Consider the following 25384-nt stretch of genomic DNA (forward strand, 5'->3'; position numbering starts at 1 on the left):
TCACGCACTGGGGTCCTCCAATCCTGGAGACACCCATGGCCAGCCAGGGCCTAAGGTTACCCTGAGAAAAAGGGGATAACCTTAAAATAAGATCAAGACTGATCTGGAGTGACGTTGGGAAAGACTTCTTCAAACATGCAGTAGTTGTCCTCTAAAGTTGCAATTGGGTTGGTCAAAAAATAATTTGTTATAAATAACCCGAATGCTGTAGATATATTAATTGAGGTTTAATGATGATCAAACCACATTAAACTTGATGTGTCAGCAGTAAAACAGATGCAGTTGGTTAAATCAAATAATAGAGTAACGTATCAGGTCATTGCATTAATTAAGCCAGATCTTGGGTTTGTCTGAGCGAACTGGCGAAGTCGCGCCATTATGAGATGGAACACTCATTAACGTTCAACATCCTACATGCACGATAAGGTGATCTCCATAAAAATCCGAACCAATCAGTAAAAACTTGGTGGGGCCAAGACCTGATCCATAGACCATAGATACATCGAAAATAGGTGCAGGAGTAGCCATTCGGCCCTTCGAGCCAGCAAAGCCATTCAATGTGATCACGGCTGATCATCCACAATTAGTACCCCGTTCCTGCCTTCTCCCCATATCCCTTGATTCCGCTAGCCCTATCTAACTTTCTTTTGAATGCATCCAGTGAATCGGCCTCCACTGCCTTCTGAGGCAGAGAATTCCACAAATTCACAACTCTCTGGGTGAAAATGTTTTTCCTCATCTCAGTTCTAAATGGCCTACCCCTTATTCTTAAGCTGTGGGCCTTGGTTCTGGACTCCCCCAACATCAGGAATGTTTCCTGCATCTAGCATATCCAATCCCTTAATAATTTTGTATGTTTCTATAAGATCCCCTCATCCTTTTAAATTCCACTGAATACAAGCCCAGTCGTTCCATTCTTTCATCATAAGACAGTCCCACCATCCCGGGAATTAACCTCGTGAACCTACTCTGCACTCCCTCAATAGCAAGAATGTCCTTCCTCAAATTAGGAGACCAAAACTGCACACAATACTCCAGGTGTGGTCTCACCAGGGCCCTGTACTACTGCAGAAGGACCTCTTACTCTTATACTCAAATCCTCTTGTTATGAAGGCCAACTTTCTGCACTGCCTGCTGTACCTGCATGCTTACTTTCAGTGACTGAAGTACAAAGACACCCAGGTCTCGTTGCACAACCAGCAAAGATGGCGCCTGCCTGCGGCGACTTTTGCGGAGCTCCGGAAAATAAAAGGCTCAACTACAACTTCCAACAACTTACCTGGATCAGAAAAACGGCAGAAATCGGTGCCGTTTCGGACAAGCTGCTTGAGATCCTCAAGGCTCTCGCAATTTCGCGAACTCCCGCAGCTGCGGGAACCTAGGACTTTAAACTTTCCCACACTGGCTGTGGAACTCCCGACCCGACTGAGGATCACAGGTACGGTACCTTGAAACCCCGGGATGACCCCCAGAGCCGACGGGCTGGATCTCCCAGCAACAACGGAGCTGAAGCTGCCGACTTTGAGGGAATCCCCGTTCGTTACGGAGCTGGAGCTGCCGTCTGTGAGGGAATCCCCGTTCCAGCGCAGGTCCGCAGAAACAGCAGGTACAGCAAGTACAGTACCTGGAAACAAAGGGGAAGCCTCCATTGTGTCCGGAAACGTGGCCGTCGGGCAGGACTTCAGGTCAGAATGAAGCGCAGGGGCCTCCGGCCCCCTCTCACAACTATCCTACTGGCTAATGTACAGTCCCTTGAAAACAAAGTGGAGGACTCAAGGGCAAGACTGCTTTATCAAAGGGAGCTGAGGGAATGCTCTGTGTTCTGTTTCACAGAGACATGGTTCACCCCCAGCTCCCCAGACTCAGCGGTCCAGCCTGAAGGGTTCTCCATCCACCGCATGGACCGTACCCTGGCATCTGGGAAAGGGAGAGGAGGGGGCGTCTGCCTCATGGTCAACTCTGCGTGGTGTTCCGACGTGGCAGTCCTGTCCAACTCCTGCTCTCCACACCTTGAACATCTGGCGGTGAAGTGCCGTCCCTTCTACCTCCCGAGAGAATTCACCTCCGTTATCCTGACCGCGGTCTACATCCCACCCCAGGCAGACGTCCGTCTGGCACTGGAGGAGCTGCACACCGTGGTCAACAAACACCAGACGTCTTACCCCGAGGCATTTACCACCATTGCTGGGTACTTCAATAAGGCGAACCTCAAGAAATCACTCCCCAACATCCACCAACATGTCTCCTGCTGCACCAGAGGACCTAACACCCTCGACCACTGCTACACCACCATCAAGAATGCCTATCGTTCTATCCCTCGCCCTCACTTCGGTAAATCCGACCATACCGCAGTGCTGCTTCTTCCTGCCTACAAGCAGCAATTAAAGAGCGCACCCCCAGAAGTGAGGACAGCACAGAGCTGGTCGGGGGGGGGGCAGAAGAACAACTCCAGGACTGTTTGGAGTCTGTAGACTGGGCAATGTTCAAGGACTCGGCAACGGACTTGAACGAATATGCCACAGTCGTTACAGACTTCATAAAGAAATGTGTGGAGGACTGCATCCCTACAAAAACCTTCCGAGTGTTTCCCAATCAGAAACCTTGGATGAACTTTGAGATCCGCACTCTCCTGAAGTCCAGACACAGGGCATTTACCTCCGATGATATAGTGGCCTACATGAAGACCAGATACGACCTTGGTAAGGCCATCAAAAAGGCCAAAAGGGACTTCTGCTCCAAACTGGAGGATGAGACAGATGTTCGGCAGCTGTGGCAGGGTCTGAATGCAATCACCTCCTACAAGGCAAAACCAGGAGGCAGCTCGAATGCCGGTGTAACATCACTCCCTGACGAGCTCAATGCGTTTTACGCACGCTTTGACAGGGAGAATACTGATGTGCCTTCCCGATCCCCCATTCGCTATGATGGCATTTCAGTCTCAGTCACAGAGGCCGATGTCAGGAAATCCTTCAGAGGGGTGAACCCCCGAAAAGCACCTGGTCCTGATGGTATACCTGGTCGTGTTCTAAAAACCTGTGCGGACCAACTGGCGGGAGTTTTTACGGACATTTTCAACCTCTCACTTCTGAGGTCTGAGGTCCCCACCTGCTTTAAAAGGGCATCAATTATACCGGTGCCCAAGAAGAGTAAGGTGACATGCCTCAATGACTATCGACCAGTGGCACTAACGCCGGTGGTGATGAAGTGCTTTGAGAGGTTGATCATGGAGCAAGTCAACTCCTACCGACAAAAACCTGGACCCACTGCAGTTCGCGTACCGCCACAACAGATCAACGGTGGATGCGATCTCGCTGGCCCTCCACTCCGCACTGGACCACTTGGACAACAAAAACTCATATGTCAGGCTGTTATTCATTGATTACAGCTCGGCATTTAACACAATCATCCCCTCCAAACTGGTTACCAAACTCGCAGAACTGGGTCTCTGCGCATCCCTCTGCAACTGGATCCTTGACTTCCTCGTCCACAGACCACAGTCTGTTCGTATTGGTGGAAATGTGTCAGCCTCAATAACAATCAGCACGGGAGCACCTCAAGGCTGCGTGCTCAGCCCCCTGCTGTACTCACTCTATACCCATGACTGCGTAGTGAACCACAGTGCGAACTCCATCATCAAGTTCGCTGACGACACCACTATTGTGGGGCGTATCACTGATGGGGATGAGTCAGAGTACAGAAGAGAGATCGAGCAACTGTCCATATGGTGCCAGTGCAATAACCTGGCCCTCAACACCAGCAAAACCAAGGAACTGATTGTGGACTTTGGAAGGAGTAGGAGGGGGACCCACAGCCCCATTTATATCAACGGGTCGATGGTTGAAAGGGTCAAGAGCTTCAAATTCCTGGGCGTGCACATCTCTGAAGATCTTTCCTGGTCCGAGAACACTAATGCAATCATCAAAAAAGCACATCAGCGCCTCTACTTCCTGAGAAGATTACGGAGAGTCGGATTGTCAAGGAAGACTCTCTCTAACTTCTACAGGTGCACAGTCGAGAGCATGCTGACCGGTTGCATCGTGGCTTGGTTCGGCAATTTGAGCGCCCGGCTTGGTTCGGCAATTTGAGCGCCCTGGAAAGGAAAAGACTACAAAAAGTAGTAAACACTGCCCAGTCCATCATCGGCTCTGACCTTCCTTCCATCGAGGGGATTTATCACAGTCGCTGCCTCAAAAAGGCTGGCAGTATCATCAAAGACCCACACCATCCTGGCCACACACTCATCTCCCTGCTACCTTCAGGTAGAAGGTACAGGAGCCTGAAGACTGCAACAACCAGGTTCAGGAATAGTTACTTCCCCTCAGCCATCAGGCTATTAAACCTGGCTCGGACAAAACTCTGATTATTACCAACCACTTTCTGTTATTTGCACTATCAGTTTATTTATTCATGTGTGTATATATTTATATCATGGTATATGGACACATTTATCTGTTTTGTAGTAAATGCCTACTATTTTCTGTGTGCTTAAGCAAAGCAAGAATTTCATTGTCCTATACAGGGACACATGACAATAAACTCACTTGAACTTGAACTTTCCCTTTTCCGAATCTGACACCATTCAGATAATAATCTGCCTTCTTGTTCTTGCCACCAAAATGGATAACCTCACATTTATCTACATTATATTGCATCTGCCATGCATCTGCCCATTCCAAAGTCAAAGTCAAAGTCAAAGTAGCCTTTATTGTCATTCAGACCTTGCGGTCTGAACGAAATTTCGTTGCCTTGCAGTCCTACATATAGTAAAAAATGGCAAAAACACACAAAAAACACAAATTAACATTCACCACAGTGAGTTGAATACTCCTCACTGTGATGGAAGGCAAAAGTCTTAAGTTTTTGTCTCTTCCCTTCTTATTCTCCCTCTGCGCTGAGGCGATCCAGGCTTCGGATGTTGTGACCCTGCCGGGTGATGGTAAGTAATGTCAGTCCCGCGGCTGAATCCAAGCTCCGCGAACGGGCTGGTTCAACCTCGCGGCCCGGGGTGGTCGAAGCCACTGAAGCTGCGGCCCTCCAGTCCAGAGGACACAGCTGTTGTCGCGGGAGCTCCAGAGAACAGGTCACCAACCTGCGAGCTCCCGACGATGTCGTCCATCGGGCCCGCGGCCGATCCTCCACCAACCTATCCAAGTTACCCTGCATCCTCATAGCATCCTCTTCACAGTTCACACTACCGCTCAGCTTTGTGTCATCTGCCAATTTGCTAATGTTACTTTTAATTCCTTCATCTAAATCAGGGGTCGGCAACCTTGTTCTGCATAGGGACCAGGACCCATGTCTGTGAGCGGATGGCGGGCCACATACATACATATTTATATATTTAAGCAATATTATATCGACTGAACATAGCAGTTAGTTTGAGACACTGGTATTGAAACTATCCTCGCCTCGCCCTGTCCTAAACTTCATGCAGATCCTTTGTTACCCTTTCTTCCCCCTCCCCCCATTCACTCTCTCTCCCCCTCTCCTCTCCTGTTTCTCACCCCCCTCTTCCTCCTCCTTCTCTCCTCTCTCTCTCATTCTCCCTCTCTCCACCTCTCCTCCCCCTCTCTTCATCTCTCCTCCCCCTCTCTCCTCCCCCTCTCTCCTCCCCCTCTCTCCTCCACCTCTCCTCCCCCTCTCTCCACATCCCCCTCTCTCCCCCACCTCATCCCCTTCTCCCCTTTCCCCCTCCTCTCTCCGTCGCTTTCCCCATTCCCTCTCCACCTTTCCCCCATCCAGTCCCTCCCTACCTCCCTCTCCCTCCTTTCCAAGGTCTAGTCCCGTCCATTTACTGCTAGATTCCTGCCTGCCGTGCCCACACGAACCAATGGACAGCAACACCGCCATCTTTGGGGAAGGCGGCCCTGGCCCTGGCCCTGGCCCTGACCCTCCCCTGGTTGAAGCACGGGGACAGATGGTTCCGGAGCGTGCTGAGCACCAGGCACCGCAGCTGCTGCAACTGCACTTTTACATCAGTGGAACCGCACCCACCAATCCAACTAACCTTTTGCCCAGTTTGTGGGATTATATCAGTTCCGATTTTTTGTATCAGCAAACAGGATTGGACAACAGTATTAAACAGTCTAAAGAAGTCTAGATGACGGGCAAAAAATACGCCTGTGGGCCGGATGATTTTGGGTCGCGGGCCGGGTCCGGCCCATGAGCCTTACCCCTGATCTAAATCATTAACATATATTGTAATAATAATAATAATAAATACTTTATTGATCCCCTCAGGGAAATTCAGATGTCTAGAAGCCCCCAACCAACAAACCCACAGATTCAAAACGAACGCAGACAGAAAATACATAGAATACAATGTGGACACTACCTGAGAGCAATAAATACTTAAAAAGACCAATAATTAACAATTAAAAATTAAAAATTGCAAAATGCATCCCCCTACAGCCTAGCCGAATTATAAAATCTAATGGCTGCAGGGGTGAAGGATCTCCTGAACCGCTCCGTTCTACAGGGCAGGGAGAGGAGCCGGTTGTTGTTCCGAGTGCTCTTTTGACTCTCCAGAATTACATGGAGGGGATGCCCGGGGTTTTTCAGGATGACCTGCACCTTGTGCCTCATACACCTCTCAAGCACATCCATCCCAGAGTCTACTCTCCCCTCCAGCACTGAGCTAGCTCGTTTAACCAGTTTAAATAGCTGTGGTCCCAGCACCAAGCCCCACTAGTCAAGTACCTGCCATTCCAAAAGGGACCTTCCTTCGTGTGGGACCAACGGGAATAGTAATGCTCATCTGTATCCCGCTACCAGACCACTTTCTCCCATCCCCAAAAATATTCTTCCTTCATTCCCTCAGCCAGGACATCTGTCCCCACAAGCAGTTGTTCTCAGCCCATTATTGTACTCCCTGATACAGCCAGGACAATCTGTCCCCATTCGATCAGGGAGTACAATAATGGGCTGAGAACAACTGCTTGTGGGCTGCTGGTGTTAAGAATTATCATGGAGTATCTTTTGTTGCTGATTCTAACTGATTATGGGGATGTGCTAGGGGACAGAGAATCTAGGGTGACGGAGGAACTGACGGAAATTCACATTAGTCAGGAAATGGCGTTAGGTAGACTGATGGGACTCAGCCAGGACAATCTTCCCCACCTGATGTTCTTCTTCCATTCACAGGCCAGCTGTCCTGGCCCAGGTTACTGAGATTCAGAATTTAAAATCACAATGACTGAACACGGGCGACACAAACAACCTCCTGTTACCATTTCAGAATAAGATTATGCCCAAACTTTCACAATGGTCTTTCTGATTCTCACCAACGGTTTCTGATCAATTCTTACTGAGTCTGGTCAGGAAAATCAGGCTGAAAATTTATTCCATGGTGCCATTGCAATAAGAACTTTAACCAAACATATTCGAGGAAAAAACATTTGTTTGGATCCCTACTGTGTATTAAGATAACCACAGTTCTGAAGGGAAAAGGCACAGAACCACAGAATTAAAATTGCCGACAGGCATTTAAAGATTTTATGGGGTATGGAGTGAAAGCGGAGCAAGTCTTGTGCTAGTGACACCTAACTGTATCCCTACCTACGGATATTGATGGACGATCTTGTGCTGTTGGCTGCGGGATATGATATTATTGGTAATTTGTGAGCATGTGGCAAGTCATAGCAGAAGTTTTATTGAGACCAGGTAGGTTGTTGCCTTACAGTGCCAGATACCCGGGTTCGATCCTGACATGGGTGCTGTCGGTATGGAGTTTGTACATTCTCCCTGTGACCATGTGGGTTTTCTCCGGGTGATCTGTATTCCAAAGTATTCCCGAATAGTGTATCGGTGCTGTATCTGTTGTTTTTGTTTCATGCTTGTTTAATTGTAAGGTGTCATGTTTGTTTTAATTGTAAGGTGTCCTTGAGAGTCCTGAAAGGCGCCCTATATGATTATTATGTGCAGGTTTGTGGGTTAATTGGCTTCGGTAAATTTTCCCTAGTGTGCAGGATAGACCTAATGTAAGGGTGATTGCTGGCTGGTGCGGACTCGGTGGGCCGAAGGACCTGTATCTGTATCTGTAAAACTAAAACTAGAACTTTTTGGATTAAAGGTTTGAGCAGTCTAGATGTATAAAATGATTCCCTTTGAGATCCATTAACTTTTAGTATATTCTCAAGATTACTTTAATTATTCTAAAATTTACAGATGTACACATTTTTTTTATTTGATATAAGGCTGACACAGCTGAAAATCTTCAGCATGCCAGGCAGCAATTGAGGAGTGACAAGGATCAATTACTTTCATTCGAACTTTAGACGGACACAAAAACCTGTAGTAACTCAGAGGGACAGGCAGCATCTCTGAAGAGAAGGAATGGGTGACGTTTCGGGTCAAGACCCTTCTTCAGACTGGTTAGAGATAAGGAAAACGAGAGATATAGACGGTGATGTGGAGAGATAAAGAACAATGAATGAAAGATATGCAAAAAAGTAACGATGATAAAGGAAACCGGCTGTAAACTGTTTGTAGGGTGAAAATGAGAAGCTAGTGTGACTTGGGTATGGAAGGGAGGAAGAGAGAGAGAGAGAGGGAATGCCGGGGGTTCCTGAAGTGAGAGAAATCAATATTCATGCCACTGAGCGGCAAGCTACCCAAGCGAAATATGAGATGCTGTTCTTCCAATTTGCATTTAATCTCACTCTGACAAGGAAGGAGACCAATGACAGAAAGGTCTGTGAGGGAATGGGAAGGAGAATTAAAGTATCCAGCAACCTTTAGCCCCCGTTCCCTAAAGAATGAGGACATCTCGGATGTTCTAGTATGAACACCTCATCTTGGGCACAGATGTGGTGTAGACAGAGGAATTAGTAGGGGATAGAATCTTTGCAGGAAACAGGGTGGGAAGAAGTGTAGTCGAGATAGTTGTGGGAGTCAGTGGGTTTGTAATAGATATCAGTCAATAGTCTATTTCCTGTGATGGAGACTGTGAGATCAAGAAAGGGGAGGGAGGCGTCGGAGGTGGTCCAAGTAAATTTGAGTGCAGGATGAAAATTGGTGGTGAAATTGATGAAGTCCATGAGTTCTGCATGGGTGCAGGAGATAGCACTGATGCAGTCATCAATGTAACGGAGATGGTGTTTGGGGATAGGGCCAGTGTACGCCTGGTACAGGGATTGTTCAACGTACCCTACAAAAAGACAGGCACAGCTGGGGCCCATGTGGTTGCCCATAGCTGCCCCTTGGAGGAAGTGGGAGGAGTCAAAGGAGAAGTTGTTGAGGGTGAGGACCAGCTCCGCTAGGCAGAGTAGAGTGTTAATAGAGAGAAATTGGATGGTTGTGCGGTCGAGGAAGAAACGGAGGGCTTTAGGCCTTCCTGGTGGGGGATGGAGGTGTAGAATGACTGAACATCCATAGTAAAGATGAGGGAGTGGGGGCTCGGAAAGCAGGTCATTAAAGAGACGAAGGGCATGTGAGGTATCTTGGACATAGGTCGGGAGAGATTGGACCAGGGGGGATAAGATGGAGTTGAGGTATGTGGAAATAATTTCCGTGGGACAGGAGCAGGCAGAAACAATGGATCTGACAGGGCAGTTGTGTTTGTATATTTTGGGGAGAAGTTAAAACCGGGCTGTGCGGGGCTGGGAAACGATAGGGTTGGAGCCTGTGGAAGGCAGACAGTCTGAAGTGATGAAATCAGTAATGGTGTTTGAGATTTAGGCCTGGTGCTCATCTGTGAGATTATGGTCCAAGGATAAATAGGAGTTGGTGTCTGAGAGTTGTTGTCTGGCCTCAGCCCGGTAGAGGTTAGCGCGCCAGACTACCACAACACCTCCCTTGTCAGTGGGTTTCATTATAATGTCAGGGTTGCTGCAGAGTGAGCAGAGGGCTGGCCGTACAGAGGGGGTGAGGTTGGAGTCGGTAAGGGGAGTGGAAAAGTTGAGACGGTTGTTGTCACACAGGCAATTAGAAATAAAGACGTCTAACTTTGCAAATACTTTCAATGCTACTACCATTATTAAAAATCACTCGAGACGCAGGAAACTACAGATGCTGGAATCTTAAACAAAATACAAAGTGCTGGAGGAACTCAACAGGTCAAGCAGCATCTATGGAGGCAAATGGATGGTGAGTGATTTGGGTTGAAATCCTGCATCAGAATTGGCACCGGGGTTTATCCTGAAACATCAACCGTCCCTTGTCCTCCTTAGACGCAGCCTAAACCACTGGGCTCCTCCAGTCATTTTTTAATCACAAATCACTATTCTTCTTTCAAAGCACTGAAACCATTCTACTTTCAGGTACCACATTTAGCTGATAATTACTATGCATATAGTCTGGGCTGAATCCAATTGCTCAGTTGACTGACTCCTCTGACAGCAGCCTGTCTCCTTTCAATAGTGGTTTGAAGTGCCACCAACTGTGGGAGTACCACAGTGTTTCTGTCCTGCTCATTATTAGCATTGTCCACTGCTGTGGGTGCTTGATCAACCACAGCAGTATCTGACTGGCCACCAAGGCAGCGCTACTCTTGGGCTAATTGATGTTATACCAGTCGGCAATTAATACAAAGAATTGCTGCCATATACTGGGATTGCAGTTTGAAATGAAGAAGAGCACCAGTCCAAAACATTGCCTGTCCATGTTCTGCAGAGATGCTGCCTGACCCGCTGAATTACTCCAGAGCTTTATGTCTTTTTTAGAGGAAGAATTAATTTAGTCAGTTGATCCAGATGGACTATGCAAGACATGTTCTTACATGGAAACTGCTGTTCAAAAATAGAATAGTATAAATAATTTTAAAGTAGAAAAGTGATTTGTGCAATGGTATGAGTATGAGGCCACTATAACAATATTTAAAAGATATTTGGACATGCACATGGGTAGGAAACGTTTGGAGGTGTATGGGACAAACAGAAGCAAATGGAACTCGTTTGGATAGGGCAGCATGGTCGGTATGGACATGATGGGCCTCTGTACCCTGTGAATCGATGATTGATCTAAGGTGTTCAGGAAAGAGGCCCTTTGTCCCAACTCATCTATGCCAGCCAAGAAATCTATCTAAGCTTGTCTCATTTGTCTGGCCCATATCCCTCTAAACATTTCCCATCCATGTACTTGTGTAGTTGTCTTCTAAATGTTACAATTGTACCCATCACCACAACTTTATGTGGCAGATCATTCCAGATGCTCAGCATCCTCTGTGTGAAAACATTGGTCCACATGTTCCTTTTAAATCTTGCCCCTCTTACCTTAAAACTATGCCTGTTCATTTTGGACTCCCCTATCGAGAGAAAAAGGCTTATTTACTCCGCTCATGATTTTATATACTTCCATGAGATCATTCATCAACCTTCCACACTTTAGTGGAAACATCCCCAGCCTATCTAACCTTAAAGCCCAAGCCCTTCAATCCCAGTAACATCCGCATGAATCTTCTCTGCACCCTCTCCAGCTTATTAATATTCTTCCTATAGCTGGTTGACCAGAATTGCACATAAATCTCCAAGTGTGGTCTCACCAATAACACAAGCTCCGAAATCCTGTCCTCATCAATGAAGGCAATCATGCCAAATGCTTTCTTCATCGCCCTGTCTACCTGTGGAGAAGTTGTTGGACTTCATCCAGCATTGTTTGAGTCAGATATCTGTTTTGGCCACAAATCATAATCCCATCCGGCTAATACAGCTGCAGCTGCCCAATCTGTGCTTTTATGTCCTTCCCCAGCAAACCTACCTTCCACCTTCTCCTACTGGCTTAGTATGTTGCTTTCTCTTCCTGTGTGGGGCAATTACGGTACTTCCTGGGCCACGATGACACAGGGAGATCTGTTCAAGGTAAAGTTGGTTGAAGAGACAGGAATGCACCAAACTACAAAGGTAGCCAGCCATAACTCTGAGGAAATGCTGTGCCTCTCATAGGTCTCCCATTAAATGTTATCTCTGTCTGTCTGAATGACTTTGACTTTACTGCATGTGGTTCATTCCTTATATCAATGATGTGGGTGTGGATGTACGGGGCACGGTTAGTAGGTTTGTGAATGACACTAACATTTGTAGTATAGTGAACAGTGAAAAAGGTTATCATCGTTAAAACTGAACCTTGAGCATCTGTGCCAATGGGCAGAGGAATGGCAGATAGACTTTAATTCAGATAAATGCTTGGTGTTACATTTTGGTAGGACAAACCTGGGTCGGGCCTACTGTAATTGGGACCCAGGAAGTGTTCCAGAACAGAGACATCAACAGGAAGCAGGTACAGGAAATTACATGATAACAGTGTCATAGTTAGAAAGGATGGTAAAGATGGCATTTGACATGCTTGACTTCATGCCTTCATTGGTCAGGGAACTAGGTACAGGAGTTGCAAGAGATTGCTGATGCCGGAGGAATCAACAAGTCATGCAGCATCTGTGGAGGGAACTGGACAGACAACGTTTTGGGTCGGAATGTTTCTTTGGACTAATGGAGTGGTGGTGGGGGTGGGGGAGAAAACTGGGAAAGAGAGGTGGTGCAGGCCAAAGCCTGCCAAGTGAATACAGGTTGAGAGGGTTAATTGGATGATGGGTGGAGCAATAGATACTTTTCCATTTCCCCTCATCTGCTCATGTGTTTACTCTTGCTCTGTTACAACCTAACTGCATTCCCATCTCACTGCCTGAAGTCACAAGCCACAAAGTGACTTTTTCTTCCTGTATTGGTTTTGACGCAGTTCATTTGGAAATGTCATTGAGCACAGTGATTGCTTTGCTGTACCTAAAGGAAATTTTCCAGAAAAATGTGCCGAGAATCTTTATTCTTTGATTTCCTGAATCATAATTACTTTGTCTGGATAAGGCCTACTTTTAAATTGGAGGTCATATCTGGGCATTAATATGAGCCAGCACTGTTGACATTGATTGAGTATGTGTTGATATGGAGTATGACCAGAAAGTGTGAGAGGATCACTCACACTTTAAATTTCATGGCAAACTGATGTAAATATCTCTTAGATAGATACAAAAAGCTGGAGTAACTCAGCAGGTCAGGCAGCATCTCTGGTGAAAAGGAATAGGTGACGTTTCGGATTAAGACCCTTCTTCAGATAATGTATACCTTACTTAGACACATTAATATTGCTACTAACATGCTGTGCGCTTAACACGCCTTTATCATCTTTCTAAGTTAAAATGAAACAATAAAGGTCAGGGGATGCATAGCCATTCACAATGTTGTTACTTATGATTATTAATACATTGTAAGTATGGAAATCCCATGATTGTTTTTCAATCTGTATTGTTTTAAGGAAATGATGGAAGTGATACTTCAGGTTCACTTTGATTTGGAGTAGACACACTCACATTTCTCGATTACTGTTGTGTATGCGAGCATTTTGTGCCTAACTGAGAATTTACGACATCACCTGCTGCTACAGCAGGCATTGAATTATTACATTTTGCTGTCTCTGCAAATGTAACCTGCACAAAAAATTGATAACAGAAATAAGAACCAGTGAATCACAACTGTGATTTTTTTTATGCCTCCAGCTGGCTCCTCGTCACCTCAAGGGACATCACAACAACAGTTGATCTTCAATGCACAGATGCATCAAGCACTGAGATGTCTCATGCCAGGATATCAACCCTCATCACAATCCTCATATAAAAAAGTCCCTGTAAAATTAAATAAATATTTTAATTGATTGATTGGAATACTTTATTGTCACATGTGACTAGGCACAGTGAAATTCTTTGCTTGTGTACCCAATGTATACAAATAGCAGCCACCTACGGCACTGACAAACTTACAAAGCACGCCGCCTCCCATTTTAGTTCTCCCCCCACAGCAGTTTCCCCATGCCAGGTCCCCATTGTCCATTGTTCTCCCCCCCACCTCCCTCACGGTGGTCCCCCCACGCCTGACTGTCTATTGTTATTCCCCTTCCCCCCTCATGGTGGTCCTCCACGCTCTCGTCGACCATGCGTCGACCCGCGAGGCATCGCTGCTGCTGCAAGGCTTCCCCATCGTCGTGAGGCTTCACCTCCACCGAGGCCTCACTGCTGTCGACGCTCTACGTCTCAGCTCAGTGGTGCCGACTCGGGCCCCAGCCGCAGGTCCGGCTCCTCCAACTGGCCCGCGGGGCCCCGACCCGGGCTTCCACGTGGCAATCTGGGAGGCATCGAGACTGCAGCACCTCGATAGAGGCCTCTGGCCGTGTTCCCAGCCGTGGCCTGTCGGGAAACCTTCTACCCACACGGCCCGTCTTTGTGCACTGAGGTACAGTAAAAACCTTTGTTTTCATAACTTCACAAGTTCTAGGTGCAGAATTAGGTTAACCAGCCCATCGAGTCCACTCTGCCATTCAATCATGGCTGATTTATCTTTCCCTCTCAACCCCATTGAAAGATACAGCATGGTAATAGGTCATTTGGTCTGCCACCTACACCATCGATCACCTTTCATACGAGTTATAGAGTCCATAGAATCATACAGCCTGGAAACAGGTCCTTCAGCCCAACGTGTCCATGCCGACAAAGATGTCCCAGATACACTAGACCCATCTGCTTGCATTTGACCCCACATCCCTTTCAATCTTTCCTATCCATGTACGTCCAAAAACCTTTCAAATGCTGTTATAGTACCTGGCTCAGCTATCTCCTCTGGCAGCTCATTTCATTTACCCACCTCCCTCTGTGTGAAAAAGTTGTTCCCCAGGGTCCAGTTAAATTTTTTCCCTCTTGCCTTAAACCTATATCCTGGTTTTTGATTTCCCTACTATGGATAAAATACTTTGTGCATTCATCCTATCTATTCTCCTTATGATTTTATACACCTCAGTAAGATCACCCCTCGGCCTCCTGCACTCCATGGCCTAAAACCCCAGCCTGCCCAACCTCTCCATTTACTTCAGGCCCTAGAGCCCTAGCAACATCCTCATAAATTGTCTCTGCACTCTTTCCTTAATGGCATCCTTCCTGTAGCAGGGTGACCAAAACTGACCACAATATCCAAATGTGGCCTCACCAACATGTTGTACAACTGTAGCGTAACATCCCAACTTCTGTACTCAATACCCTGACTGATGAAGGCCAATATTCTAAACGCTTTGTTGACCATCCTAGCTACTTGTGATGCCATTTTCATGGAATTATATACCTGTACTCCTCGATGCCTCTCTCTACAACACTCCCCAGTGGGGTTGCCAATTTTCTCACTCTCAAATAAGGGACAAAAGGTCAAACCGACTCGGCCATGGCTGGATGAATGATGAGTTGGCCTGGGTGCTGGACTGCACACAAAGCCCAACCGGCGGGCCAGCTGAGGAGTTTTGGCCCGGGCCGCGCGACGTCGCGCGCAAAGTCCCACATCCCATCCAACTCATGAACCGACGATCGCCCATGAGAAGGAGGAGTGGTTGTATCGAGGGGCCACGGGCGAGGCACTGCTGCTGCTGCTGCACTCCATGGGCTGCACTACGTCCGGACGGGTGAGGCATGGCCAGACGCGGCACTCCGACCCGACAGTCCCCTCGACCCGAGTAGTAGCAGTCAAATACGGGACAAGGGTGGTCCCATGTGGGACAAACCAATTTAGCACAATATACGGGATGTCCCGGCTAATATGGGACAGTTGGCAATGCTATTCGCCAGGCCCCTACCATTCACAGTGAAGTTCCTGTCCTGGTGTGATAACCCATATTGCAACACCCTGCACTTAACTGAATGAAGCTCCATTACCCATTACTCAGCTCACTTGTCCAGCTAATCAAGATCTTGCTATTATACCACCCACTTTAATGTCATCTGTAAACTTACCGATCATGTCTTGGGTATTCTATGTTATACCAGTTTTGCCGTTTTAAGGTGTATGAGTTGAATGGGCAGATAGTTATTAATGAATGTGATATAGTTGGGATCACAGAGACATGGCTCCAGGGTGACCAAGGCTGGGAGCTGAACATCCAGGGATATTCAATATTCAGGAGGGATAGAGAGAAAGGAAAAGGAGGCGGGGTAGCGTTGCTGGTTAGAGAGGAGATTAACGCAATAGAAAGGAAGGACATTAGCTTGGAGGATGTGGAATCGATATGGGTAGAGCTGCGAAACACTAAGGGGCAGAAAACGCTAGTGGGAGTGGTGTACCAGCCACATAACAGTAGTAGTGGAGTTGGGGATGGCATCAAACAGGAAATTAGAAACGCGTGTAACAAAGGTAAAACAGTTATAATGGGTGACTTTAATCTACATATAGATTGGGTGAATCAAATTGGCCGGGGTGCTGAGGAAGAGGATTTCTTGGAATGTATGCGGGAAGGTTTTCTAAACCAACATGTAGAGGAACCAACGAGAGAGCAGGCTATTCTAGATTGGGTATTGAGTAATGAGGAAGGGTTAGTTAGCAGTCTTGTTGTGCGTGGCCCCTTGGGCAAGAGTGACCATAATATGGTTGAGTTCTTCATTAGGATGGAGAGTGACATAATTCAGATTCAGATTCAACTCAGATTCAACTTTAATTGTCATTGTCAGTGTACAGCACAGAGACAACGAAATGCAGTTAGCATCTCCCTGGAAGAGCGACATAGAATATGATTTCAATAAATAAATCTATTTACATGCATACAGTCATAGTGTTTTTCCTGAGGGAGGAGTGTCCGGGAGGGGGGGGGGGGAAGGGTAGGAGGGTAAACAGTCCATGGTTGGGGTGAGAGCAGTCCTTGGCGATGCTGAGCGCCCTTCGCAGACAACGCTTGCTTTGGACAGACTCAATGGAGGGGAGCGAGGAACCGGTGATGCGTTGGGCAATTTTCACCACCTTCTGCAGTGCTTTCCGGTCGGAGACAGAGCAGTTGCCATACCATACTGTGATACAGTTGGTAAGGATGCTCTCGATGGTGCAGCGGTAGAAGTTCACCAGAATCTGAGGAGACAGATGGACCTTCTTCAGTCTCCTCAGGAAGACGAGACACTGGTGAGCCTTCTTGATCAGAGTTGAGGTATTGTGGGTCCAAGAGAGGTCATCGGAGATGTTGACCCCCAGGAACCTGAAGCTGGAAACACGTTCCACCTCCGTCCCGTTAATGTGGATGGGGGTGTGCGTGCCGCCCCTAGACTTCCTGAAGTCTACAATGAGCTCCTTGGTCTTCTTGGAATTAAGGGCCAGGTTGTTGTCAGCGCACCATGCTGCTAGGAGCTGGACCTCCTCCCTGTAGGTGATGAGGCCAATCACCATTGTATCATCTGCATACTTGATGATGGTGTTGGTACCATGTACAGGTGTGCAGTCGTAGGTGAAGAGGGAGTAGAGGAGGGGGCTCAGCACACAGCCCTGTGGAACGCCGGTGTTCAGGGTGAGGGTTGAAGAGGTGTGCATGTCTAACCTAACAGACTGGGGTCTGTTGGTTAGAAAGTCCAGTATCCAGTTGCAGAGGGAGGGGTCGATGCCCAGGTTACCGAGTTTGGTGATCAGTTTAGAGGGTATAATGGAGTTGAATGCTGAGCTGTAATCGATGAACAGCATTCTTACGTAAGTGTCTCTGTTGTCGAGGTGGGAGAGGGCGGAGTGAAGTGCCGTTGAGATGGCATCCTCCGTACTCCTGTTCTTGCGGTAGGCAAACTGATAGGGATCCAATGTGGGGGGTAGGCAGCCTTTGAGGTGTGCCAGGACCAGCCTCTCGAAGCACTTGTTCAGATTCAGATTCAGATTCAGATTCAATTTTAATTGTCATTGTCAGTGTACAGTACAGAGACAACGAAATGCATTTAGCATCTCCCTGGAAGAGCGACATAGCAAATGATTTAAATAAATAATAATAAGTGATAATAAGTGTCCGGGGGGTGGGGGGGTGATTGGCAGTCACCGAGGTACGTTGTTGAGTAGAGTGACAGCCGCCGGGAAGAAGCTGTTCCTGGACCTGCTGGTTCGGCAACGGAGAGACCTGTAGCGCCTCCCGAATGGTAGGAGGGTAAACAGTCCATGGTTGGGGTGAGAGCAGTCCTTGGCGATGCTGAGCGCCCTCCGCAGATAACGCTTGCTTTGGACAGACTCAATGGAGGGGAGCGAGGAACCGGTGATGCGTTGGGCAATTTTCACCACCCTCTGCAATGCCTTCCGGTCGGAGACAGAGCAGTTGCCATACCATACTGTGATGCAGTTGGTAAGGATGCTCTCGATGGTGCAGCGGTAGAAGTTCACCAGGATCTGAGGAGACAGATGGACCTTCTTCAGTCTCCTCAGGAAGAAGAGACGCTGGTGATGGGAGTAAGTGCAACTGGGCGGAAGTCGTTGAGGCTTGCCGCAGTGGAGTGTTTTGGCACCGGCACGATGGAGGTGGTTTTAAGGCACGTGGGGACAACTGCTTGTGCAAGTGACAGGTTGAAGATGTCAGTCCAGACGTCTGTCAGCTGCGCAACACAGGCCCTGAGGACACGCCCGGGGATGCCGTCAGGGCCAGCAGCCTTACGTGCATTAGTCCTACTCAGTGCCACGTACACGTCATAGGGGGTGAGTGTGAGGGGTTGGTGATCAGCAGGGAGCACAGCCTTGATGGCTGTCTCTAGATTGTCCCTGTTGAAGCAGCCATAGAAGTGGTTAAGCTCCTCAAGGAAGGAGGCGTCGCTGGATGTGGGGGTGGTGTTGGTGGGTCTATAGTCTGTGCTGGCCTGGATGCCTTACCACATGCGTCGGGGGTCGGAGTTGTTGTTGAAGTGCTCCTCAATCCTGAGCTTATGGCAGTGCTTGGCCTTCTTGATGCCCCTCTTCAGGTTAGCCCTGGATGAACTGTAGGCTCGAGCATCGCCTGACCTGAAAGCGGTGTCCCGTGCTTTCAGCAGTAGCCTGACCTCGCTGTTCATCCATGGCTTCTGATTCTGGAATATGGTCACCCATTTGAGGGAGATGACACTATTGAAGGTGGAGTTTATAAAGTCCAGAACAGAGGATGTGTAGGAATCAATGTCTGTGTGGAAGTCAAGGGTGGCCTGGGCTGCAAACGCCTTCCAGTCAGTGTTTCCAAAACACTGCTGAAGTGTGGAGTCCGCTTCCTCTGACCAGACTTTAACTGTCCTCACAGTGGGTTTAACCCGTCTGATGAGTGGGGAGTACTTAGGGAGCAGGAACAATGAGAGGTGATCAGACTGACCAAGGTGGGGGAGGGGGACGGCTTTGTAAGCTTCAGCCATGTTAGTGTAGACTTTGTCCAGTGTCTTGTCTACTCTAGTGGCGAAGGAGACATGTTGGTGGAATTTGGGGAGTACAGTGTTCAGGTTGGAGTGATTGAAGTCACCCGCAACAATGAAGGCTGCCTCGGGGTTGTGAGTCTGTTGTTTGCTAATGGCAGTATGCAGCTCTTTCATTGCAAGCTTGGCATTAGCATCAGAAGGGATATAGGCTGCAGTCACAACAGTGGAGGTAAACTCTCTGGGCAGATAGAACGATCTGCATCTAACCAAGAGGAACTCAAGGTTAGCTGAGCAGTGACTCTCGATGATGGTGGAGTCCATGCACCATGCTTTATTTACATAAATGCACAGACCCCCATCTCTGGTCTGATGTCCTGTCCGCTCGGAGTAAATGACGCCCCGTTAGCTGGATGGCGCGATCAGGAACGTCGATGTTGAGCCAAGTTTCCGTGAAGATCAGGATGTTGCAGTCTTTGATCCAGTTGTGGGAGGTGATCCTTAGCCGGAGTTCGTCCATTTTGTTTGCCAGTGAGCGCACGTTGGCGAGGAAAAGGCTAGGAATCGCCAGCCTGTGTGGGGCCAGCTCTAACCTGGCCTTTAACCCACCTCTGCGTCCCCGGCGGTGTTTCCGTACGCGTCGCCGTCTGTTGGTGTTTCCGGTCGGCCGAGCTGGCTTGGTGTGCGCTGGTGTTCTGCCGCTCCGTTGCTCCGCGCCTCCGTGGCTCCGGTGGCGGTCTCCAGCCCCGCGGCTCCGCTGGCGTTCTCCAGCCCCGCGGCTCCGCTGGCGTTCTCCAGCCCCGAAACAAGGGTTCTGAACTTAAAGAAAGGTAATTTTGAGGATATGAGACGTGAATTGGCCAAGATAGACTGGCAATTGATTTTTAAAGGGTTGACGGTGGATATGCAATGGAAGGCATTTAAAGACTGCATGGATGAACTACAACAATTGTTCATCCCGGTTTGGCAAAAGAATAAATCAGGGAAGGTAGTGCATCCGTGGATAACAAGGGAAATCAGGGATAGTATCAAAACAAAAGATGAAGCATACAAATTAGCCAGAAAAAGCAGCCTACCAGAGGACTGGGAGAAATTCAGTCCAGCTGAGGAAGACAAAGGGCTTAATTAGGAAAGGGAAAATATATTATGAAACAAAACTGGCAGGGAACATAAAAACTGACTGCAAAAGTTTTTATAGATATGTGAAGAGAAAAAGATTAGTTAAAACAAATGTAGGTCCCTTGCAGTCAGAAACAGGTGAATTGATTGAATTGAATTGAATTGAATCCTTTATTTGTCATTCAGACCTTTCGGTCTGAACGAAATGCTGTTGCCTGCAGCCATATATGTAATAATAACAAAACACAATAAACACAAATTAACATCCACCACAGTGAGTTCACCAAACACCTCCTCACTGTGATGGAGGCAAAAGTCTTAGAGTTACTGTCTCTTCTCTCCTCTTCTCCCTCTGCGCTGAGGCGATACCCCACCGGGCGATGGTAAGTCAGTCCCGCGGTTCAAGCTCCGCGGCCCGGGGGTGGTCATGGGGAACAAGGACATGGCAGAGCAATTGAATAACTACTTTGGTTCTGTCTTCACTAAGGAAGACATAAATAATCTGCCGGAAATAGCAGGGGACCGGGGGCCAAATGAGATGGAGGAACTGAGTGAAATCCAGGTTAGCCGGGAAGTGGTGTAAGGTAAATTGAATGGATTAAAGGCCGATAAATCCCCAGGGCCAGATAGGCTGCATCCCAGAGTACTTAAGGAAGAAGCCCCAGAAATAGTGGATGCATTAGTGATAATCTTTCGAAACTCTTTAGATTCTGGAGTAGTTCCTGAGGATTGGAGGGTAGCTAACTGTACCCCCACTTTTTAAAAAGGAAGGTAGAGAGAAAACGAGGAATTACAGACCAGTAAGTCTAACATCGGTAGTGGAGAAACTGCTAGAGTCAGTTATTAAAGATGGGATAGCAGCACATTAGGAAAGTGGTGAAATCATTGGACAAAGTCAGCATGAATTTATGAAAGGTAATTCATGTCTGACGAATCTTATAGAATTTTTCGAGGATGTAACTAGTAGAGTGGATAAGGGAGAACCAGTGAATGTGTTATATCTGGACTTTCAGAAGGCTTTCGCCAAGGTCCCACATAAGAGATTAGTATACAAACTTAAAGCACACGGTATTGGGGGTTCAGTATTGATGTGGATAGAGAACTGGCTGGCAGACAGGAAGCAAAGAGTAGGAGTAAACGGGCCCTTTTCAGAATGGCAGGCAGTGACTAGTGGGGTACCGCAAGGCTCAGTGCTGTGACCCCAGCTATTTACAATATATATTAATGATTTGGACGAGGGAATTGAATGCAACATCTCCAAGTTTGCAGATGACACAAAGCTGTGAGGAGGATGCTAGGGGGCTGCAAGGTGACTTGGATAGGCTAGGTGAGTGGGCAAATGCATGGCAGATGCAGTATAATGTGAATAAATGTGAGGTTATCCACTTTGGTGGCAAAAACAGGAAAGTAGACTATTATCTGAATGGTGGCCGATTAGGAAAAGGGGAGATGCAACGAGACCTGGGTGTCATGGTACACCAGTCATTGAAAGTAGGCATGCAGGTGCAGCAGGCAGTAAAGAAAATGAATGGTATGTTAGCATTCATAGCAAAAGTATTTGAGTATAGGAGCAGGGAGCTTATACTGCAGTTGTACAGGGTCTTGGTGAGACCACACCTGGAGTATTGCGTACAGTTTTGGTCTCCTAATCTGAGGAAAGACATTCTTCCGTAGAGGGAGAACAGAGAAGGTTCACCTGACTGATTTCTGGGATGTCAGGACTTTCATATGAAGAAAGACTGGATAGACTCGGCTTGTACTCGCTAGAATTTAGAAGATTGAGGGGGGATCTTATAGAAACTTACAAAATTCTTAAGGGGTTGGACAGGCTAGATGCAGGAAGATTGTTCCCGATGTTGGGGAAGTCCAGAACAAGGGGTCACAGTTTAAGGATAAGGGGGAGATCTTTTAGGACCAAGATGAGGAAAATATTTTTCACACAGAGAGTGGTGAATCTCTGGAATTCTCTGCCACAGAAGGTAGTTGAGGCCAGTTCATTGGCTGTATTTAAGAGGGAGTTAGATGTGGCCCTTGTGGCTAAAGAGATCAGGTGGTATGGAGAGAAGGCAGGTACAGGATACTGAGTTGGATGATCAGCCATGATCATATTGAATGGCGGAGCAGGTTCGAAGGACCGAATGGCCTACTCCTGCACCTATTTTCTATGTTTCTATGTTTCTATGTTTCTATGTTTCTATGCATCCACTTTCTACACACTAGGTTCAAACTCGCCTGCCATTTCGATGCAGGAGGAAACCAGAGCACCCAGAGGAAACCCATTCTGTCATAGTATGGATCACTACAATAGTAGTATAGTTAGCACAGGTGTCAGGGGTTATGTGGAGAAGGCAGGAGGATGGGGTTAGGAGGGAGAGATTGATCAGCCTTGATTAAATGGCGGAGTAGACCTGATGGGCCAAATGGCCTAATTCTGCTCCTTTCACTTATGACCTTATGGGGGGAACGTGCAAACTCCATGCAGACAGTAACAGAGATGGTGATCGAACCCTGGTCTCTGGCGCTGGAAGACAGCAGCTCTACCAGCTGCGCGCACTACTGTGCCGCACTCAATTAAAGCAGGACAGTTTCCATTGGAACAATGTACAGTTAGCGAATGACAATTAGTACCAGGGGTTGCAGGTGTCTGCTATTTCTAAAGCATCTTTTCCAACTGAAGAAAACAATGATCATTTCTGATCATCAGAATTATTATTGAATACAACTTTGTCAATACATGTTAAATAATTTAAAATTAAATACAAAATAACCACTGAGAATATAAAAATTAAATATCATTACAAAGTCTGAATGAAAGGTCATCAATGTTAAACATTATTACTAGTTCTCATTCCTCAGATGCTAACTGACCTTTGCATTTGCAGCAATTTTACTGTTTTACAACTTTTTTCAGATCATATAAATGATCTTGAGATTGTACTCTATATTATAATTCAAGAAGGACCCACAAGTGTCGCTAAAATCTCTTTCCAATATGTCTCTTGCATCAGCTTGACTGAGAAATGTACAAGGTAGATGACTGGATGTCTTTATGCCTCTTCTCAAATTTAAGGTATTTCTAACTTTTTTCCCCAAGTATATCCTTGTCCATATCAGTTCTTATCAACCAAGAGGGACTTGTGCCAATCTCCTTGGTTTTAAACCTGCAATAACATAAATCAGTCCACATGAGGAGGTGAGCAGCAAAGGTTAAATTGATGACATTGATTGCTTTTCATAAGGATTATGTTGAAAAATTCCAGTACAAATAGAGATGTAAATAGCATATGTGATGGAAGAATTTAAATATGGCAATACAGTAAAGGTTTTTTTTTTAACGGACCTCTTTATAACGGATATAGCGGACGGACCTGCTGACACCATCCAAGCTCGCAACATCTGGGCAGAACAGTGACGCAGCGGTATAGTTGCTGCCTTACAGCGCCAGAGACCTAGGTTCATTCCTGACTAAGGGGGCTTGTTTGTATGTAGTTTGTATGTTCTCCCTGTGACTGGGTTACCGTTAACAGTAGCCGGGTTGTGGTTACAAGTAATGCCCCTGTCCCACTTAGGAAACCTGAACGGAAACCTCGGAAGACTTTGCGCCCCACCCAAGGTTTCCGTGCGGTTCCCGGAGGTTTTTGTCAGTCTCCCTAATGGTCGAAAGTGGTTTCCGCTTCTTCTATGTTCCGGCAATTATTTCAAATAATTCAAAACCGGCCGTGACTAAAAATAGGTTGCCGTTTTAAAAATCGGAATTTTTTTAGTCGAAGCTGGTTGTGATGCTAGTTGAAGGTGGTTGCCGGAGGTTGCAGGTTGTACCTTCCACTGCCGATCGCAAGGGAGAGTCCACAACTGTGATTCTAAGCTGTGAATCAACTGAACTGTGACTGCAATGTACTTACAATAAATAATTTGTCAGCCCTTAATGACAATGAAATGAGTGGTTTGGAAATTTGGTGGCCTGCACTCTGCTTGAAATGCTATGAAATTGAATTTGGTGGCCTGCACTCTACTCGAAATGCTATGAAATCGAATTCAGTGGCCTGCACTCTGCTTGAAATGCTATGAAATTGAATTTGGTGGCCTGCACTCTGCTTGAATGTTTTCAAAAGTCATTGATATTTATGTATTGAGAAAGGCACTCACCTAAGATGGTGTAGATCAACGGAGATGGTGACTTGGCACTAAAAGGGAATTGTAGGCTATCACATTAAACATTAAACATTGTACGGGTGCATCACTCAAATCTGATAAGATAATATTCACACAAAAATCTTTTATGTACCTACAGAAAACATGACAGCATTTATCCACTCCTGCAACGCGACTTCTCCAGCCCGTGTCGCGGGGTTGGAACGACCTGGAGCGGGGCCGTACATCGCCCGGTGCGGCTTCATGGCCGTGGGACATTCCAGCGCCCGCCGGGGGCTTCAACATTGCGTCTTTTAGACCGGGAGCGGGGCCGTAAATCGCCCGGCATGGCCTAAAATGGCCGTGGGACTTATCATCGCCCGCCTGGGGCTTGCATATCGGGAGTGACATGGAGAACAGGGGAGAGAAAATACTTTGCCTTCCATCACAGTGGGTCCACTGTGATGGATGTTTGTGTGAATTAAATTGTGTGTATGTCTAGGAAATTGTCTTTGTTTGTATGGCTGTGGAAACAGAATTTCGTTTGAGCCTCACTGAGGCTCAAATGACAATAAATTGCATTGTATATTGATTGCATTTTGTGCATTGTGATTTTTTTCCCCCAAAGTGTACCTTTATGTTAAGGCATATAAGCAATTTTGGTTTGGCACTCCATCTTGCCGAGAGAAATGGTCGAGCAGTGCAAGCATTTTGCCTTAAGTCCACTCTAATTTTAGCCAGTTCCATTTTTTTATGTCAGAATCAACCAAGAATCACATCTTTAATTTTATTAAAAACTAGACTGTGGGACCCGTTAGGCCCCATGTTCACACGGGAGGGCTGGTCCCCCAACGCAATATTCCACCTCTCCACCAATTCCAATATTGGTGGCCAGTTGGGGGGGGTCTTTCTGGAGTGCTAGTATGGGTGTTGTGGGCCGAAGGAACTGGTTTCCAGAGAGCTAGTATGGACATTGTGGGCCAAATGGATTCTTGGGCCGTCAGCTCAGTCACTCAGGCCTGG

Source organism: Amblyraja radiata, chromosome 2 (assembly GCF_010909765.2).
Source record: "Amblyraja radiata isolate CabotCenter1 chromosome 2, sAmbRad1.1.pri, whole genome shotgun sequence".
In the NCBI taxonomy this organism is placed as follows: domain Eukaryota; kingdom Metazoa; phylum Chordata; class Chondrichthyes; order Rajiformes; family Rajidae; genus Amblyraja; species Amblyraja radiata.